The 6,119-nt window shown below is 38.5% G+C and overlaps 1 pseudogene; it reads right to left on the reverse strand.

The window, feature by feature from the left end:
• Nucleotides 1-5,013: 5,013 nt before the first annotated feature.
• On the reverse strand, nucleotides 5,014-5,123 carry LOC111562182 (annotated as a pseudogene).
• Between the last annotated feature and the right edge of the window lie 996 nt (nucleotides 5,124-6,119).

Below are 6,119 nucleotides of genomic sequence, written 5' to 3' on the forward strand. Positions count from 1 at the left end.
AAATATAGCAGGCGGTCTGTAATTATCTGTTGGCTGACAGGCTTGACCTTTGTAAAACAGTAAAACGATTTATCTCATAGCTATTAGTACAGGTCCTTGAACAGTGTAGGTATTCAGTAAATTTTTATTAAATGAATAGAACTAGCTACAAATCCAGTGCTTCAGAGAGATAAGGAGTGCCGTTTGAAAAGGCTTTTACATAAGTATTTTGTTTTTAGTTAATACTTTCCTAAACATTAAAGAATTCAATAAGCATTGTAAAATATATAGGCAAGTATAAAGAAAAGTCTTACCACTGAAAGCAAATCATTGTTAACATTTTGGTAAATACTCACCTAGACTTTCTTCCTATATGCTCACACTCATACAATTGTAAAAATTGGTATTATACCATATACAGGCATACCTTGTTTTTTGCTCTACTGCACTTCTCAGATACTACATTTTTGTTTAAAAAAAATTTTTTTTAAATGTTTATTCATTTTTGAGAGAGAGAGACACACACACACAGCACAAGTGGGGGAGGAGCAGACGGAGAGGGAGACACAGAATCCGAAGCAGGCTCCAGGCTCTGAGCTGCCAGCACAGGGCCCGACGTGGAGCTCAAACTCACAAGCTGTGAGATCATGACCTGAGCTGAAGTCGGACGCTTAACCGACTGAGCCACCCAGACTCCCCTCCACAGATATTACATTTTTCACAAATTGAAGGTTGAGGCAACCCTGCACTGGGCAAATCTATTGGTACCACTTTTCCAATAGCATTTGTTCACTTCGTGTCTGTGTCACATCTTGGTAACTCTTGCAATATTTCACACTTTTTCATTAAATATAACAAATATGGTGATCTGTGATCAGTGATCTTTGATGTTACTATTATAGTTGTTTTGGGGCACCACAAACCGTGCCCATATAATGATGAACTTGACTGATGACTGCTGTGTGTATTTGACTGTTCCACTGACCTGCTGTTCCCCTGTCTCTCTCCCTCTCCTCAGGCGCCCCACCCCCACTCCCTGAGACACAACAATATTGAAATTAGACCAATGAATAACCCTACAATGGCCTCTAAATGTTTAGTTGAAAAGAAGAGTTGTAAGTCTTTCACTTTAAATCAAAATCTAGAAATGATTAACCTTAGTGAGGAAGTCACAGCAAAAGCTGAGACAGGCTGAGAGCCAGGCCTCTTGTGTCAGCTCCCCAAGTTGTGAATGCAAAGGAAAAGATCTAGAAGGAAATTAAAAGTGCTACTCCAGTGAGCACACAGATGATAAGAAAGTGAAACAGTTTTATTGTTCGTATGGAGAAAGTTTTAGCGGTCTGGATAGAAAGAAGATCAAACCAGCCACAACATTCCCTTAAGCAAAACCTAATCCAGAATGAGGCCCTAACTCTTTTCAATTCTGTGAAGGTTGAGAGAGGTAAGGAGGCTACAGAAGAAAAGTTTGAAACTAGCAGAGATTGGTTCATGTGGTTTAAGGAAAGAAGCTGTCTCCATAACATAAAAGTGCAGGGTGAAGCAGTAAGCGCTGATTGTAGAAGCTGCAGCAAGTTCTCCAGAAGATCCTGCTGAGGAAATTGGTGAAGGTGGTTACACTAAGTGATAGATTTTCTGTGTAAATGAAACAGCCTTAGACTGGAAGAAGATGCCATCTAGGACTTTAGCGGCTAGAGAGGAGAAGTCAATGTCTGTGTTCAAAGCTTCAAAAGATAGGCTGACTCTCTTTTAGGGGCTAATGCAGCTGGTGACTTTAAGTTGAAGTCAATCCTCATTGACCATTCTGAAGATCCTAGGGCCCTTAAGAATTATGCTAAATCTACTCTATCTGTACTCTATAAATGGAACAACAGAGCCTGGACAGCACATTTATTTACAACATAATATACTGAATATTTTAAGCCTACTACTGAGACATACAGCTCAGAAAAAAAGATTCCTTTCCAAATAATTCTGCTCATTGACAACGTACCTGCTAAGCCAAGAGCCCTGATGGAGATGTACAGTGAGATTAATGTTTTCATGCCCACTAAAACACAACATCCATTCTGCAGCCCATGGGTCAAGGAGTAATTTTGACTTTCAAGTCTTATTATTTAAGAAATACGGTTTCATAAGGTTATAGGTGCCTTAGATAGTAATTCCTCTGATGGATCTGGGCAGAGTAAATTGAAAACTTTCTGGAAAGGATTCACCATTCTAGATGCCAGTAAGAACATTCATGATTCATGGGAGAAGTCAAAATATCAACATTTACAGGAGTTTGGAAGAAGTTGATTCCAACCCACATGGATGACCTTGAGGGATTCAAGACTTCAGTTGAGGAAGTAACTGCAGATGTGGTGGAAATAGCAAGAGAACTAGAATTAGAAGTGGAGCTTGAAGATGTTACTGAATTGCTACCAATCTCATGATGAAACTTTAATGGATGAGGAATTGCTTCTTATGGATGAGCAAAGAAAGTAGTTTCTTGAGATGAAATAGACTCCTGATGAGGATGCTATAAAGATAGTTGAAATGGAATAAAAGATTTAGAATACTCCATAAACTTACCAGCAGTAGAGTTTGAGAGGAATAACTCCAATCTGGAAGGAAGTTCTGTGGGTAAAATGCTATGGCATCACATGCTACAGAGAAATTGTTCATGAAAGGAAGAGTCAATCAATGCATCAAACTTCCCTGTTGTCTTATTTTAAAAGATTTCCACAGTTACCCTAACCTTCAGCAACCACTATCTTGATCAGTCAGCAGCCATCAACATCCAGGCAAGAACTCCCAACAGCAAAAAAAAAAAAAAAAAAAAAAAAAAAAAAATTAGGACCCACTGAAGGCACACATGATGGAATGGTTAGCATTTTCTAGTGATAAACTATTTCTTAATTATATAGAATGTTTTTTTTCAATATATGAAATTTATTGTCAAATTGGTTTCCATACAACACCCAGTGCTCATCCCAAAAGGTGCCCTCCTCAATACCCATCACCCACCCTCCCCACCCTCCCACCCCCCATCAACCCTCAGTTTGTTCTCAGTTTTTAACAGTCTCTTATGCTTTGGCTCTCTCCCACTCTAACCTCTTTTTTTTTTTTTCCTTCCCCTCCCCCATGGGTTTCTGTTAAGTTTCTCAGGATCCACATAAGAGTGAAAACATATGGTATCTGTCTTTCTCTGTATGGCTTATTTCACTTAGCATCACACTCTCCAGTTCCATCCACGTTGCTACAAAGGGCCATATTTCGTTCTTTCTCATTACCCTGTAGTACTCCATTGTGTATATAAACCACAGTTTCTTTATCCATTCATCAGTTGATGGACATTTAGGCTCTTTCCATAATTTGGCTATTGTTGAGAGTGCTGCTATAAACATTGAGGTACAAGTGCCCCTATGCATCAGTACTCCTGTATCCCTTGGGTAAATTCCTAGCAGTGCTATTGCTGGGTCATAGGGTAGGTCTATTTTTAATTTTCTGAGGAACCTCCACACTGTTTTCCAGAGTGGCTGCACCAATTTGCATTCCCACCAACAGTGCAAGAGGGTTCCCGTTTCTCCACATCCTCGCCAGCATCTATAGTCTCCTGATTTGTTCATTTTGGCCACTCTGACTGGCGTGAGGTGATATCTGAATGTGGTTTTGATTTGTATTTCCCTGATAAGGAGCGACGTTGAGCATCTTTTCATGTGCCTGTTGGCCATCTGGATGTCTTCTTTAGAGAAGTGTCTATTCATGTTTTCTGCCCATTTCTTCACTGGGTTATTTGTTTTCTGGGTGTGGAGTTTGGTGAGCTCTTTATAGATTTTGGATAGTAGCCCTTTGTCCGATATGTCATTTGCAAATATCTTTTCCCATTCGTTGGTTGCCTTTTAGTTTTGTTGGTTGTTTCCTTTGCTGTGCAGAAGCTTTTAATCTTCATAAGTTCCCAGTAATTCATTTTTGCTTTTAATTCCCTTGCCTTTGGGGATGCGTCGAGTAAGAGATTGCTAAGGCTGAGGTCAGAGAGGTCTTTTTCTGCTTTCTCCTCTAGGGTTTTGATGGTTTCCTGTCTCACATTCAGGTCCTTTATCCATTTTGAGTTTATTTTTGTGAATGGTGTGAGAAAGTGGTCTAGTTTCAACCTTCTGCATGTTTCTGTTCAGTTCTCCCAGCACCATTTGTTAAAGAGACTGTCTTTTTTCCATTGGATGTTCTTTCCTGCTTTGTCAAAGATTAGTTGGCCATACGTTTGTGGGTCTAGTTCTGGGCTTTCTATTCTATTCCATTGGTCTATGTGTCTGTTTTTGTGCCAATACCATGCTGTCTTGATGATGACAGCTTTGTAGTAGAGGCTAAAGTCTGGGATTGTGATGCCTCCCGCTTTGGTCTTCTTCTTCAAAATTACTTTGGCTATTCGGGGCCTTTTGTGGTTCCATATGAATTTTAGGATTGCTTGTTCTAGTTTCGAGAAGAATGCTGGTGCAATTTTGATTGGGATTGCATTGAATGTGTAGATAGCTTTGTATACAATGTTTTTTAAGAGATACTGCTATTGCACAGAGACCACAGTATAGTGTAAATGTAACTTGTATATACACTGGGAAACCAAAAAATTCATTTGACTTGCTTTATTGCAATATTTGCTTCATTGAAGTGATCTGGAACCAAACTCACATGTATGCCTATATGCAGTTTATTTACTTATTTATTTTTTAGGTATGAGATGTATTTATTTTTATTTTTTTATTCCAGTATAATTAACATGCAGTGTTATATTAGTGTCAGGTATACAATGTAATGATTCAACAAGTCTACACATTTCTCATCATGTGTTCATCAAGGTAAGTGTACTCTTAATCCCCTTTATCTATTTCACCCATCCCCTTACCCACCTCCCCTCTGGTAACCACTAATTTGTTCTTTACATTTAATAATCTAGGTTTTTTGTTTTGTTTTGTCTCTATGTGCAGTTTAAATAGAAAACTTGCCAAGTATGGTCACAAGGAATGTTTGATTAATTGATTGATTGATTAATTAATTTTATGTCAGACGAGTAATATGCTGAGGTAGTACCAAAGTTTAAGAGAGCCTCATGTCACACAAGAGCATGACGACCCAATCAAAGTTCCAAAATAATGCTTATTTTAAAGTATGAGGGCAAACATTAAAATAAATTAGATTGTGTGCTTTAGTTCTGTGTTTCAGGTGGTGATTAGAGAAAGCACAGAATAAGTTTTGCATGACACATCTATTAGCTGGCAGACACATGCTCCATGCTAGGGGCTCTCTGCAGAGTATGGGAAAAAAGAATTCTCTAGAAAAGTTTGTCAAGCCTGAGATGCTGCTTATTTTTATTTAGATCTAACTAACTCTTCTTCCCTTCCACAGAAGAGCACTGATTGCTTGTGCTTTCATCTTCCCTAGCAAAAGATGGTAAAATATCAACGGAAGAAAACTATCAAGATTTATTTTTGCCTTTACCACAAACAAGTATGTAATGCAAACTACCATGATGGAACTGTACAGATATGGCTATGCTATCAAAATGTCAGGGATGCTTTCTTTCCGGAAGGTGGGGGAAAACAACTAGATTTGGAAATCTGGTATACAAATGTATATGAATATACAAATGCCATTTATAGATCCAGATATACCCATCCACCCATAAGTATATATAGTTGGCATCAAGTCACTAAGCATAAAGATGTTGTGGGTGTTTACAACTTTTTTAAAAAAGGCATTATTTGCATTAAAAATGTTTTCTAATTTCCAAAATAGTCTATGTGAGGAGTTGGGAAATTTGGGTGAAAAGATAAGAGTGGGGGAAGAAAAGTACTAGAAACAAATTGGACACAAATGCATATAAATACCACAGTCTTTTGTGTTTTCAGCCTTTTACATACACAGAAGACGACGTACCTTGTGTTTCCGGTTCTGACTTTGCCCAGCAACTGGTATGAGTTTGGTCAAGTCGCTTTCCTTCCTTAAGCCTTTGTTTCTTCATCACCAAAATAAAACGAGAGAGAGAGAGAGAGAGAGAGAGAGAGAGATGTTGGCATTAATACATCACGTAGCTCCCCTAAGCAGTACAGAATGTCCCCTCCAGCCTAGCATTCTATGATTGTTACTATGAATACATTAATCGTGTT

Source organism: Felis catus, chromosome C1, assembly GCF_018350175.1.
Source record: "Felis catus isolate Fca126 chromosome C1, F.catus_Fca126_mat1.0, whole genome shotgun sequence".
Lineage (NCBI taxonomy): Eukaryota > Metazoa > Chordata > Mammalia > Carnivora > Felidae > Felis > Felis catus.